Source organism: Cavia porcellus, unplaced genomic scaffold, assembly GCF_034190915.1.
Source record: "Cavia porcellus strain 051 isolate PalLab524CR breed Dunkin Hartley unplaced genomic scaffold, mCavPor4.1 scaffold_3, whole genome shotgun sequence".
Taxonomy (NCBI): domain Eukaryota; kingdom Metazoa; phylum Chordata; class Mammalia; order Rodentia; family Caviidae; genus Cavia; species Cavia porcellus.
This window is the reverse complement of record NW_026947486.1, coordinates 27,350,568-27,365,114: the sequence shown is the minus strand read 5'-3', so window position 1 is coordinate 27,365,114 and position 14,547 is coordinate 27,350,568. Positions and strand designations below refer to the sequence as shown.

Sequence of the window (14,547 nt, the reverse complement as noted above, 5' to 3'; positions counted from 1 at the left end):
GTTCCTGGAATCCTACTACTTTTCTCTCTCTCTAGAATGCCTTGCAGTATTCTCTGTGGAGTTGGATTGGGGGTTGTGAATTTCCCAAGTTACTTTTTGTCTTGGAAGCATCTTCTTTCTCCATTAATTTCTAGAGACAGTTAAGCAGGGTATATCAAATTTGGTTGGAGGTTATTTTCTTTCAGGGCTTGGAATACTTTGCTCCTGCTTCTTCTTGACTTGCTGGTTTATGTCGAGAAATCTGCCGTAATTCTGATGGGCCTTTATTTATAGGTGATCTGTTTCTTGTCTCTAACAGCTTTAATATTTTGTTCTTATATTGAATTTCTAGGCTCTTCATTATTATATGCCTGGGAGTAGCTCTGTTTTGGTGGTAGGTGGCTGGAGTTGTACATGCCTCATGCATCAGAATATCATTTCCTTTTCCTATGTTTGGGAAGTTTTCCTTAATTATTTCTGTGAATAACCTTTATAGTTCCTATGTTTGTACCCCTGGTTCTTCATTCACATTCTTTGTTCTCAAGTTGTATATCTTCTTGTCATCTTCTAGCCTTTGTATTGTTACTGCTTGTTTCCTTGTTATATTTAAAAAGTTTTTCCTTTCATAGTCTCACGTTGCAAAACTGTCCTCCAGTCTGGATAATCTATCCTTAGTTTCTTTCAAGCTGATTTGCCATATTTCCATAGAGTTTTAATTTCCTGGTAATCTCTTTGAATTTGCTTCATGTATTCTATATTTTCTTTATATTCTTCATCAAATGCTTCTCTCTTTTGTTTGAGTTCCTCCCTTCTGTCTGTGTCTGCTTGAGAGGTGCTTAGCATCTCTTTTATTAATCTTCTAATATTTTGCCTTACTTGGCTAAATATTTCACATTTGAACTCGTCTATGATGTCCCGAACATATCTCTTAATGTCCACTAGCTCTGTGTTTGATATTGCATGTTTGCTATTCTCCTTCATCTTTGTATTTACTTGTCCTGGGTCAATGTTTTCAGGGTTGGGACTTGGGGACTTTTCTTGTTCCTTCCTCTTCTCATCTTTTTTGTTTCTTCCAGTAGGTCCCAGTTTCTTTTTTGTTGGTTACAGTACTTCTGAGGCATGCTGGCTAGATGACCCTTCACACTGCCATGTGCTAGTGAGTTGCAGACAGGAGCAGCATATGCTGGCCCCTCCCCTCCAGCTCAGTCAAGCTGATGAGGCCTGCACTGTATTACTATGGGCCACCTCCCCTTCAGATCAGTCAAACTTCTGAGGCTTCACTGCATTATTGTGCACCACCACCATAAAGAATGGATTTTAGATAACCTATTGGGTCTTCACCAGGTCACATACCCAGGCCTAGCTCACTCCACCAATTGCCTTAGGAAAGGGAAAACTGACTGAAATCACTGCTGCCCCTTGTACTTGCCAGTCGTGCATGGTCCCAGAATGTCATCTGCCAGAGCCCCCCTTTCTGTGGAATGGCTCCCCTCCCATCACTCAACACAGGTTGATGCAGGCTCCCCACCAGCTTAGCTCTCCATTCGGCTGGCTGACTCCAGACCTCAGTGTGATGTGCCTCCAGTGAGTCAACATGGCAGATCTTGGGTGGCTCAGCAAGTTGCCCACTGCAGCAGGAGCACTGAACCTTTAGCTGTTCCAATAATAGCACTGGGACTCTCTGCTTGATTGGTTTTTCTTACCTTACTCTCTTCTTAGGATGAGAGAATTCATCTCCCTGTTTGGGCTCCCCACAATATATTATGTTGAATTCTAAGTTGACTGTCTCAGGGAGCCTCTGTAGCCAGCTGTTATCTATCCACCATCTTTGCTCCACCCCTATTGTGCAGTTTGAGGGTCTTCTAGCATCTTTCCTATACAGTCTGTAGCTTGTGGAAGTCATAGAAAACAGCCTGTCCAGCTAGGATCCTTTCCACCATGTTGAGTAACTATTTCTAAGATGACAATATGTAATTTATCAACTAGTAATTTCTTATTGTTTATTGTTTTGAAATTATGTGGGAAGATTGCTGCCCTTCCAGTGGGAGAACCAGCAGTGTCTCCTGAAATCCACACCATGTTGGAACACAGGACTCTGGAAAGCCAAGCAAGCACCTCCCTTCCCTGGTAAGCAGTGGCAGTGTGGCAGACTGCAGCCCTTCCAGGGGGAGAACCAGCAGTGTCTCCTGAGATCCATGCCATGTTGGAACTTAGGACTCTGGGAAGCCAAGCAAGCACCTCCCCTCCCTGGTAAGCGGAGGCAGTGTGGCAGACTGCAGCCCTTCCAGGAGGAGAACCAGCAGTGTCTCCTGAGATCCACGCCATGTTGAAACTTAGGACTTTGGTAATCCAAGCAAGCACCTCGCCTCCCTGGTAAGCGGAGGCAGTGTGGCAGACTGCAGCCCTTCCCAGGAGAGAACCAGCAGTGTCTCCTGAGATCCATGCCATTATTGAAACTGAGGATGCTGTGAAACCAATAACCATTCTGCCTCCCTGCTAAGCAATAGTGAACCTACTGCTACATGGCCTAGAGTCAAATATCCCACTTCCCCTATCCTCTTTCTCCTCTCCCTCTGCCCATTAGCAAATGGGAACCAGAAATCTGAGCATCTCCTGGGAGGTAGACAATAGCAAATAAGGGGAACTTCCTTCTAGCATTTCTTTGAAGGCAAATTTTTTATTACTGTTTTGCTGTTTTCTGATTAATGGTACTGCTCTATTCAGTATTCTGTTTTGATAGGTTCTATAGTGTTCTATCTTTCATCTCATTTTGATATATGTGATTGAAAGAACAACTATTGTAAAGATAACAAAATAAACTGTGATACCTATTACGATTATCCCAGTAACCTGCTGTGAAGTTCTGTACCAATTTCACTGTATGATCTTAGTTGGCTTTATTCTGACTTGTTCTGTTGTATACTTTCAAAATAAAATTTAAAAATAAAGAAATTATGTTTTTCTGGGTTTTTTATTTTCTTTAAATAAAATTTTTTTTAAAAAGAATACTTGGTCCTGTGTCTCATTACACCTCTCCCTGGGGGTCTAATTTCTAGCCACTTGTCTGAAGCTGGTTAAATTCTTTCATTCCATTGTCCTTCCCTTCCCTTCCCTTCCCTTCCCTTCCCTTCCCTTTCCTTTTCTTCCCTTCCTTTCCTTTCCTTTCCTTTCCCTTTCTCTTTCCTTTGCCTTCTCCTTCCTTTTCCCTCTCTTCCACTTCCTTTCCTTTTACTTCCTTTCATTTCAGCTCCATTCCTTTTACTTATTTTCCATTATTTTTGTCTTCTTTTCCTTTGCTCTCTTCTCAAGCCTTTGGAAATTTCTGTAAGTTTCTTTTGGGGCCCCAAATTCATCAAATGCATTTTTTAAGATAGCAACACTCTCATGCAGTGACTTGCAGCATCCAAACACAAAAATGATTTATCATCTTTCTGTAATCTCTTCTGACCTGCACAACTCTGCCCAAGTACAATGCAAGTAATGTTTGACAAATGTCTTGATGTGACTCCAGAGGATTTTGTGCAGAGTCGCAGGATCCACAAATGAGGTTTTCAGCTTATGTAATGAGGACTTCTTGGGTTGTCAGGCATAATCAGAGAAAACCATTAAGTTACTCAGTTTAACCTCCATTTTAAAACCTCATTTGAATGGAAAATTCTGCTCACAATATCTAAAGGCTGAGCAGAAGCTGGGATTGTAAAGAGAGCCAGGGTCCTCACAATGGTGGTGTTTATAACAGGAGTGTCATAAAGACTTTTCAAACTATAGTAAGCAAGACCTACTGGATCTGTTTATTTGTATTTGATCACTTGGAAGTGGATGGGCTGGCATTGGTATCAAGAATCTATAAGAAAAGGTGAAACCAGAAGTTCTGATGGAGCTACTAAAGAAATAAACTCAGTGTTTTTGATACTAGCCTGAGAGAATAGAAAAGAATTAACAGACAATTCTTCCATAAAAATATTGCATCAAGTGTAGCAAATTCACTTTCTCCTAGTTGCTAGAATTCATTCATTCTATATGGAGAAAGAAGCATACATGGTTTGGGCAGAGAACACAGAAACCATTAATCATCCATGTGGGTTTACTCCTGAACAACCAATGGAGTCCTATTCTCTATTTCAGTTTGAGGGTTTGGGTCCCATGTTACATTGAAAAACCCATTTATCTAGAAATTGGCCCTCAGAAAAAATAATTTTGCAGAGCATAACTGATGCTTTAGGATTGGAACTTCCCTGAGCAGGGGCCCATTCATATGATGCCATTGACCATATATACTTGAGGAAATCGAGTCCTGTATCTCTTTAAAGCTTGTGCTACAATGAAATGGCTACAAATAATGGCACCATTTGCCATTCCTTGAGGAAGTCCTGTCCATTGAAAAGGTCTCACTGGGTCTTAAAAATCAATGTTAGGTACTGAAAATGCAAATCAAGAGGTCTATCCTAAGGAGACAGGGGAATATTTTTAAAAGTCTTTCAGATCAATAATGTTAGCTAGTAACCCTAGGTAAACCAAGTCATAGTGCCCATATTAGCAGCATGCAGGCATTTACAGCTCTCAAGTCTTGATATCCATTTCCTGACTTTTTTCAAGTGACAAAAACTGGAGTATTTTATGGGCTAACAGAGGGTTTGAGGTATCTTAGCACTATTTGCTTTTTACTAATGTTGACAAGATTTGTAATGTTTCCTTTGTCAGGGGCCATTGAGAAACCTATTTTCACTCTGTCATTTTTTTATTGAATTGGTAGAGCTGAAGTAGGTGGAGAAGTGTTAATGGCACCTACTATAAATTTGAATTATATCTAATCTCAGATATATCTAGTTTTACCAAAGGCTCCATTGAAACAGTGTAGCCTTTTAGATTTTTATTGAGACTTTTATTTCTTTGACACTTCATTTTAGCTATGATTTTGTTGTCAAGTGACATACACTTTTGAGAAATAAAAGTAATTAAAACAATATTTTACTCTTTTATAAGGTTTCTCTTCCCATAAATTGATTGGAATGGGTGCAATAAATGGTGTTATGAGTCTGTTTGCTCATCAGGGCCAACATATGGAAGTGGCAGTGTACTCTGTGAGACAGATTGAGGGTAACCTAGACCTATCAAGGATGTGGAGGCAGATTTAGTTAGCTAAGTGGATGGCTAAAATTTACTACTGATTATTGTGATGTCATCTCCTGTGTCTAACAAACCCACAAAAGATATTCTTTTCAATTTAACAATATATATAACTATATTAGCAGATATATTTTGGGAAAATATTTTTTTGTTCAAGAGCTTGTCTAAATCAGGTTTACATGAAAGGTAGAGAGCATGAGACAGTTGGATAGTGAGAAAAAGGAAGATCTGAGCAATTAGATCACTGGATTTGACTACCCAAATGTCAATAGTGTGCACAGCAACTGATATTTCTTGATTACAATCACCATCTCTTAGTGTTGGAATAAAACCTTTAGGAATTAAAGTTTATTTTCCTATAACAAGCACCACAAATCCTTCTGGTGGAGGCCTATAGATTCCTGTGGGGATTAAGGTTATTTTTTCACTCCCTAATAAATGAATGTGAGAAGCTGCTGGTAAACCTAATCCTGCACTCTAGTTGGCTTTTTGTACAAGGGATGTAATGTTTTGCTGTATACCCATCCTGGGTATACAGGGACAGTTGTCTCTTTGGTTTGGACTGGATACTGTTGGTTTAACTGTGTCAGGGATATTATGACTCTGTTTTATTCTTTCCTCTGTGTTTGTGCCTAGCCTTGGGGAAGGGCCAATTCCCCATTTCCCTGAAATCGGTTTGCTACATCTTCATGAAATTTAGGTGTTCAATATTTTGCCCAATGAAATCCTTTCATATAATGTGGACATGGGATACATGGTAAATCAGGGTTTGGTTTATGACTGACCTGTGTAACTGTGTGTTTTTAGAAGCTCTGGTCAATGCCTGAGAATATGAACTTGTTTGCCCCAATTAAACATGTAATTTAATCTATCAGCAACATGCTGAGATATATCCTGTGTTAAAAGTAATGATGCCAAATCTGTTTTATAGTCTTCTTTAGCATTGTCATATGCTAACTGACAAAGAATAATTTTAGCTTCATCTTCATACTCTCATGTACACTGCTTCATGTAGTCTAGCTGAAAATTGGAGTATAAATTTTTGTAGGGCCTTGTAAAATTTGAGTAAAGGATGTACCATCTTCTGGGGCAGAAATCCATGTATAACATAGTTCTTTACATTGCAAGAAAAGAAGAGGCAGGGTGCGTACTTGAGATTTCACATCAGTATATTTGCCCATGCCACATAGCATTTTTGTGTTATAAGTTGAATGGTTTTATCTTCACTATCCTGATTACTTTGTGCTTGTTCTGAAATAAGTATCCTTAACTGTAATTTGAAATGTAGAAATTGTATAGGTGAAAGACATGTGTGAGCTACCTGGGTCAGGTGGCTTGGCACCATTTGAAAAATCTTGAATTATATTGTCTCAACAACCTAAAGTGTAAGGACCCTGAATCCCATTATTGATGAAATTCTGTCTGAGTTTTGTGAGAAATAGGAAATTAAAAGCAGTGTGTGTTACATGTTTTCTTGTAGGACTATCTGAATCATTTTCCTCAGTTACTGGTAAACACATAGCCTGAGCATGGACCATGTCACAGTATCTGAGTTTTTTATGTGTGGTGAAGTGGGAGGTGTGCTGTGATGTATCTGTGATATGGGAGGCATTGGGGCTGTAGGAACCACAGTAGCAGTTTCTGAGTTGGATGTGGTCAGTGAAGCTGAGTATGTAAATACATTCAACAGATTTTGTATTTCTTTTTGAATATCTTTGTGAATATCTTGTAGCAGTGAACTCTTTTGATTTTAAGCATTTTTAAAATAGGCTTTATTTGTCTCTATCAATTCATTTGGAGGTACCGTACTGTGGTGATATGAATTATTTGCTATTGCTACTTCAAGGCTCTTTTTTTCTTTAATTGCCTTAGCCATTAGATTGTCTTCTGTAATGTAACTTTGATGATGATCTCTGTATTTTATTAAGCTAATTTATAAGGACCTGAGGGCTATATTTACTAAATTAAAGGTAGTTGTAGTTTCAGGGTGGAGTTGTTTATTTTATTTTACTTGTGACTTCATGAAGGATTTTATCTATTTTTATCCAAATTCTCATATCAAGTGTTCCTGCATTGGGGAAGGAGGGTAGAACACAGCTATTTGTTGGAGTAGTCTAAAAACTTTTTAAAGTGATACAGCAATATTTTCATCTTTTAATAACTTTATAATCGATAGACTGAAGTCTTCCTCTTCTGTCGATAATAAACGTTTTTGGCCCATAGCTAACCTTTGTGATTAGACTATAATTACTATATTTGTCTGAGCAATATAATTAGGAAAATGCTCTGTTTCCCTTAAAATTTGTTACACAAGGTCTAGTGGGTTGTCTCCTGGATGAAGGTTGGTTCTTCTGCTGTGAAAGTCTTGTATTCCATTCCATGTTGGGCACCAAATACTGTAATTCCAAATATTAAGTATGGTAATCCAAATACTGTAGTCACTCTTTTTTTTTTTTTTTGTCTTTTTGAGACACGGTCTCGCTGTGCAGTTCAGGCTGGACTTGAGCTCACTTTGTAGCCCAGTCTGGTCTCGAACTTGCAACTATCCTCCTGCCTCAGCCTCCCAAGTGCTGGGATTATAGGCATGAGCCACCATGACCAGCTCTGGTAGTCTCTTTTTTAGTCTTCTTCACAATCCAAAATGTTATATTTATAATCCCACTGAGATGTTATTGGAGCTGCAGCAAATTAATTTTAATCTATCACTTCCAGTGAAACCCACAGTGAGAGTAAAAACACCAAGACATATTCCAAGTTAAGAGTAGCCAAGGGGTCCTGAGTCCAATCCCTGTGAAGATGTGTGGACAAAGGCCCTGATGTTAGGCCTCTCTCAGAATTTATTATCTTGTGAAGAAGGGGGTGGCTCAAAAATGAATGACAGAGAGCAAGAACTATGTGAGTAACTTGAGCTGGCTAGCCAGGTAGTAAGAAAATCATCTTTACAAAATGCCGAGATAAAGATATGAAGAAGGATCAATTTACATAATTTAATTAAAGTAGCAACTGAATTGTTTTTGGAGGCTGTTGTAGTTTTTGATATGTAAAATTTGTGCCCTGAAGACTCATAGCCTCTATCTCAAGGCTCATACCCAGTTGATATTTTTTGAGCTGACTCGCTCTACTATCCTGCTGTGCTCATATATTTTTGCACTATGTGAGTAAACAGGAGACTGTCTGAAGTTTTTAGAGGTTACATACCAATACCTCAGCTAACCTTATTTGCAGTGCTTAGAGCAGTTGAAGACAGAAGAAAATATAGTCATCTCTGTACATATTAGTATAAGGAAATATGTCTCAATATGATCAAAGTTGCAGCAATTATTCTGCATTCAAGGGAAGTCACCCCATGTGAAGAACACCTGGAGTGTGTCAGAGAGAGGTTTCTGAGGCCTCAGGTGCCCTCATTATCTAACAGACCAATACCTTTGCCAATGCCCCACCTGAGACAAGGTTGGTAAGTGTGTCTGTAAGAAAGGGTAAAAGATAGACTGAAACATCATCAGCCAGTGTCCTAGCTTATGGGTAAAGTGAGCCTGGGATGGCTATGGGCTACCACATTTTTCTCCTGAAATGATGGCATGACTGTCACTCCACTGTATTTGTTTTCTAAGTTCTCTTGCCTTTTTTTAAAATATAGCCAAATTCTTAACCTCGCCTTTGAAATTTGGAGCTCCCCATGTCACAATTTTTCATGATCTTTTTTGTCTTACATGGGATGTCTTCTAGCTCCATGATCTCCAGTACTATTTCTGTGCCTAGAGGTTCAAACTGTCTATTTTCAGATATACCTGACAATTCTTTCTTCCCAGATCCAAAATCCTACCCCTTCTGCCCCACCACCTCTCCATCTGAAGTCTCAGTCATTGAAAACTCTTCATTTTCAAGCACTGTCTTATCTTTTCCTTCCAATTGTATAAGTGATTACTCAGTTAAATGGAGTTCCCTTGCCCTCCACAGGAAAACCATCACTACTTCCACTCTTTTCACTTCAACTTAACATCTGTCCTGCCAGGTACAGCTTCACTGCTACCACTAATCTTATCTGTAAGCATTGCTCTCCTGGATTATTGAAAGAGCTTCATTGTGACCTCTCAACACCCATGCTAATCCACTAAAAACCACCATCAAGTCAAATTAAACACTTAAAGGATTATATTTTTTCCTGCTCCATATTCTCACAGTCTATGTAGTTAAGGAAATCAATTTTTAAAAAACCATTTGCCTATTTTCAATTATAGGAAATGCTACTCATGCACAGTAACAAGATATTTGGGGACATATACTGAGGGGAGCTCAACATCTCAGAACAACCACAGAAATGTACCTATTACTTCCAAGACAGTCTGCCAGATCCCGGTCCAGAAAGCTTTGCTAAATCTAGCCTAGGTCATTGTCTACCTCTTCATGCTCATGCCATAATACTGTTCTCTTTACTTCGTACCCCTCATCCTCATTGGCTGTCTTTCAGACCCTCAAAACAAACCACCATCCTTCCAGACTCAGGCATTGCACACTCCCTTCTATGCCTTGTTCACCTGGATGATACCCACTTATACTTTGGGTGGCATTTTAACATCCCTTTCAGAGGGAAGTCTTCTTAAAATATCTCAGTTCTGTGAGTTCTCTTTGTATAAATTTTCAAGCCTTATTGCGGTTTTGTTTCGAGATGATTTTCAACATTGCAATAAAATAAATCCTTATTTGTGAATGCAGCATCTAACTCTCCTCCAAACTCAGATTTCTGTTTTTAAAAAAAGGTGGGGGGAGCAGAATCCAAACTGCCTGGATCACTGTTGAGTCTCCCGAGCACAGGGTGGGGTTTGAACAAATATCAGTTGAAATTTCCAGAAAGGGAGAGTGAATAAGTTGCCCTCACCTGTAGGAGGATGGCTGGCAGAATGGATTTAGCAAGTCATACAACAAGGATGGATGTAGCAGCGGGCCTTCTGACAAAGTTTCAGAAAGAGTTTGGTTCAATGTTGTGGCAACCAAGAGCTAACAAACTAAGCTCTCTTTTCTTTTTTTATCAATAAGTATAATTTTAATAGAAAAAGACCTCAAATTAATGAGTGCATATATGGTGAATTTATAGTTATTAAGGAAAGTAACATAATGCAGTAATTTATTCTTGTGAGTTTTTTCAAGGTGAGATCGCATTTATTTATTTATTAAACTTTTATTAGTATATACTTGCAATAATGATTACATTAACTGTAAAGAATTTGTACATGTACATAGCACATTTCAATTCTTATGTTTTTCCTTCTTCTGATTATTTTATTTTTCCAGCATCAGGTTCATTTATTTGTCTTATAAGACCTGATAAAGTTGATTATCATACATACAGATAGAAAATCATACTAGTAAGTCCAAGAACATGTAAAACATGTAAGACAATAGTATTATTCATGGTACACTTTTAGAAATACTGTCTTTGCTGGATTACAATCCCATTTTCTCTCTCTCTCTCTTGTCCTATTTTTTAACTTAATACTATATAAGTACATAATACATAATATACATTTTTATATACTACATTTACATTTATAATTATATTTACATTTATGTGTGTATTTTGCTTGAGATGTTCATATAAGGGAAACCATTAGATATCTGAGCTTGTGTATCTTAGTTACTTCACTTCATATTATGGTCATGAGGTGCATTCATCTTTTTTAACAAAAGATTCAAATTTATCCTCTTTATGTATACAAATACCATATTTTCTTAATCCACTTATCTGATGATGGACATATGTACAGTTTTCAAGATTTAGCTGCTGTGAATTGTACTTCTAAATATATATGGATATGTATACATCACTGTTTTCTGTCTTTAACTCTTTGAGGAACATACCTAGAAAGGAAGTGCCTGGGTTAAACAGAATTTCTAGTTTTAGTTTTCTGAAGAATCTTCATACTGATCTTAATAGTGGTTGTACCAGTTTACTTTCCCACCAACAATGAAGAATGGCTCCTTTTGCCCCATGGCATGTATTATTGATTGATTTTTTTAGTGATAACCATTCTTTCTGGAGTGAGATGGAATCCCTGTGTTGTTTTAGCTTTCACTTCTCAAATGGCCAGTGATGTTGAATATTTTTTCAGTATTTATTGGCTGTTTGTAATTTTGTATCTGAGAAGAGTCTATTCATTTCAGATGCCCATTTTAAAATTGAGTCTTTAACTTTATGGAATGTATTTTTTCTGGGTTCTTTATATATTCTAGGTATTAGTTTGAAGAGTAGCTTGTAAATTTTTTCCCATTCTGTAAGTTCTATCTTCATTATGTGGGTGGTTTCCTATGCTGTGAAGAATCATTTAACTTGATGTGATCATATTTATTGATTGTTGGTATTATTTCTTGTGCTACTAGTGTTTTGTTCAGAAAGTCTTTGCTTATGTCTATGTCTTCCAAAGTTCTACCTACTTCATCTTCCATACGATTAAATGTTTAATTTCTACTGTAGATATATTTAATGTATTTTGATTTTAATGTATTGCATGGTGAGACGTATGGATCTAGCTTCAACCTTTGGAAATTTTCCCAGCATTATTTATTCAAGAGGCTATCTTTCCTTCAGGGAAGATATTTAGCCCCTTCATCAAGGATTACATGGCTAGTTGAGGGTGCTTGGAGGTGTTTCTATAACTTTTTGTTTCATTGATCCATGAGTTTTCTTTCTGCCAATACAGCACCATGCTATTTTTAATCACTGTGGCTTTGCAGTACAACTTGAAGTCTGAGACTGTGGTGACCCTGTCTTGCCCTTGTTCCCCAGAATTACTTTTCCTATTGCTTTTTCCAGTTGTGTATGGAATATTACTGGTATTTTGAATGGAATGGCATTAAACCTATGTAGCAATTTTAGAAATATGGCCATTTTGAATATATTGCCTACCCAGGAACAGGGGACATCTTTCAATTTTCTGGCATCTCTTTTAATCTCCCTACTGTAGTTCTCATCATGGAAGTCTTTCCTTTCCTTGATTAGCTGCTTCCTAAGTATTTCAGTACTCTTCATGCTATTATGAAGAGTATTGTTTTCCTAATTCACATCTCATTGAGGTTGCTATTGGTGTACAGCAATGCTATTTATTTTTGAGTGTTGGCTTAGTATCCTGCTATGCTACAGAATTTATATGTTAGTTCTTGGAGCCTTTTGGTTTAATCTTTGGGGTCTTCTATGCCAAGGACCAGGTCATATGCAAATAATAATAATTTAACTTCTTCCTTTCCCTATGCATATTCCTTTTATTTCTTTCACTTGTCTTATTGCTATAGCTAGTGTTTCAAGAACTATATTGAGCAGAAGTGATGACAGCAGACATTTCTGTCTTATTTCTTATTGAGTGGGAAAGTCTTCAACTTCCCTACTTTTAGCATACTATTGGATACTGATTTGTTATTTATTTGTGTATATTGAACTATCCTTGAATTTCTGCAATGAATTCTTCTTGGTCGTGATATGTATGACCATTTGCATAATTTGCTGAATTTGCATGCCAATATTATATTGAGGATTATATCATCAATCTTTCTTAAAGGCATTGGCCTGTAGTTCTTTCTTTATTTTTTTTGTCACATTCCTTTCTGGTTTTTGAATCAGGGCAATACTGTCTTCCAGGAATAATATTGGCTGTACTGCTTCCTTTCAGACTTCGTTAAAGTGTCTGAGCAGTATGGACACTAGATTGTCTTTAAAGGTCTTGTAGAATTCAGCAGTGAATATGTTGGACCCTGGGATTTTAGTAGTAAGTAGGATATATATATATATATATATATATATATATATATATAACTTTTTCAAATTCACTGACTGATACTGGCTTATGCAAGATTTTTACATCTTGATTTAGTTTGGTAGTTCATATGAATGTAGGAATTTATCCACTTCCTCTGAATTTTTCCATTTTAACAGAGTACAGGTTTTCAGAGTAAGTTAGCAATAATCTTCTGAATTTTGGAAGACTCTGTTGTGATTTTACACGTTTCACTTCTTATTTCAAGAATGTGGGTCTTTTCTTTCCCTATTTTGGTAAGATTGGTGTTGTAGTCTGGGGTTATACACAGAGAACAATTCAGGTCAGGACATGGAATTTATAATATTTTTATAATGGTCACTGAAAGTTAACAAAGGAGAATGCAGGAAATCTATCCGCAACACCAACGACATAGATTATTTAAGTCAAGAGCCTAAACCCCATGGCAATGTCCCACATGAGTCCAGATAAAAACCCAGAGCGCAGGACAACGCCTCCACGAGTCCAACTGGAAATCCAGGGCCCACAAGGACTCACGCCAGTCTCTTTCACGGATTCGTGCCGGGAAGACCCAAGGGTCAGCGGTGGAAGCCAGAAAGTCCATGCCAGCAGGATGAAGGGGCTGTGCTAGTGGGATGAGGGTTCTACACTGGAGCTGAGAAGTCACACTCACAACAAAGAGCGGGGCTGTCCTGAAAGGAACCACAGCTGTCCTCAGCGACAGGGAGGCCCCGAGCTCCTCCAATGACAAGCACAGTCGGGAACATGCCAGGAAGCAGCGTGACGAGTTCACCCTGGGGACCAGGCAGCACATGTCTTCCCCTCTGGAGCCAGGAAGCAATGCTTGATGTGAAGACCAAAGCTTCTCCAGGAGAACCAACAGCTCAGACAGCAACTTGTAGGAGAACTAACAATGCCTCCATAATGCCTCAATCCCTCTCCACACCTCTCTTCTTCTCCACCTATTTATCCTGGCAACCCTTCTCAGGTGGAGCATCTTCTCTCAATGCTGATGTAATCCAGCTGGCGTTAAGTTGACCACTAGTTATCAAACCATAACAATTGGCTAAGGATTTGTCTATCTTATTTAATCTTTCAAAGAGCCAACACTTTGCTGCATTGATTCTTTGTATCATTTCTTTTTTTTGTCTTTCTAGTATCAGTTTCATTAATTTATACTCATATTTTAATTTCCTTCCATGTATTACATTTGAGTTGTGGCTGTTCTTTTTTTTATTTAAGGAAAGACAAAACAAAGTAGAAAACAGGCAGAAATAGTACATACTTTCAAGAAAAGAAATAGACAGTAATAAATCACTAGCTGATGTATACATATTGTCCCCCTATAAATAGTTGTTCAAGGTACACAAGTGGAACATATAAATGGGATTTCAACCAGGGAGACTGCAAACAGTTCTGCTCAACTATCCAACAAAAACTAAGTATTATGACTATCAATCCTATACACTTAGACTTGTACGTGTTTATCCATATGTTCATTTATGTTGAGACCTAACACAATATATTAGATTAAAATCCTTCTGAACAAAGATTAATAATATTGCTGGAATTCACATCATAACACTCTGGAATCAGGATTAGGTACTGCAGTGCCACTTTCTTTCTTCAAAGTTTTTGTTCATTTCATCATGTGTCATCAGATCAGTGCTCATAAACT

At 37.9% G+C, this 14,547-nt stretch overlaps 1 protein-coding gene across 5 annotated transcripts in view; it reads left to right on the top strand.

Annotated features, from left to right (window-relative positions):
• LOC134475440 (protein VCF1-like) overlaps nt 1-14,547 on the top strand; it is a 161,006-nt gene that overhangs the window by 119,583 nt on the left and 26,876 nt on the right. Inside the window, exon 3 of one of the 5 annotated variants that reach the window (XR_010046561.1) lies at nt 2,006-2,880. The exons of the other annotated variants lie outside the window; for them this stretch is intronic. The gene's annotated coding sequence lies outside the window, so the exon portion shown is untranslated. Of the gene's footprint in view, nt 1-2,005; nt 2,881-14,547 lie in introns of those variants that run through there. 5 annotated transcript variants of the gene reach the window in all.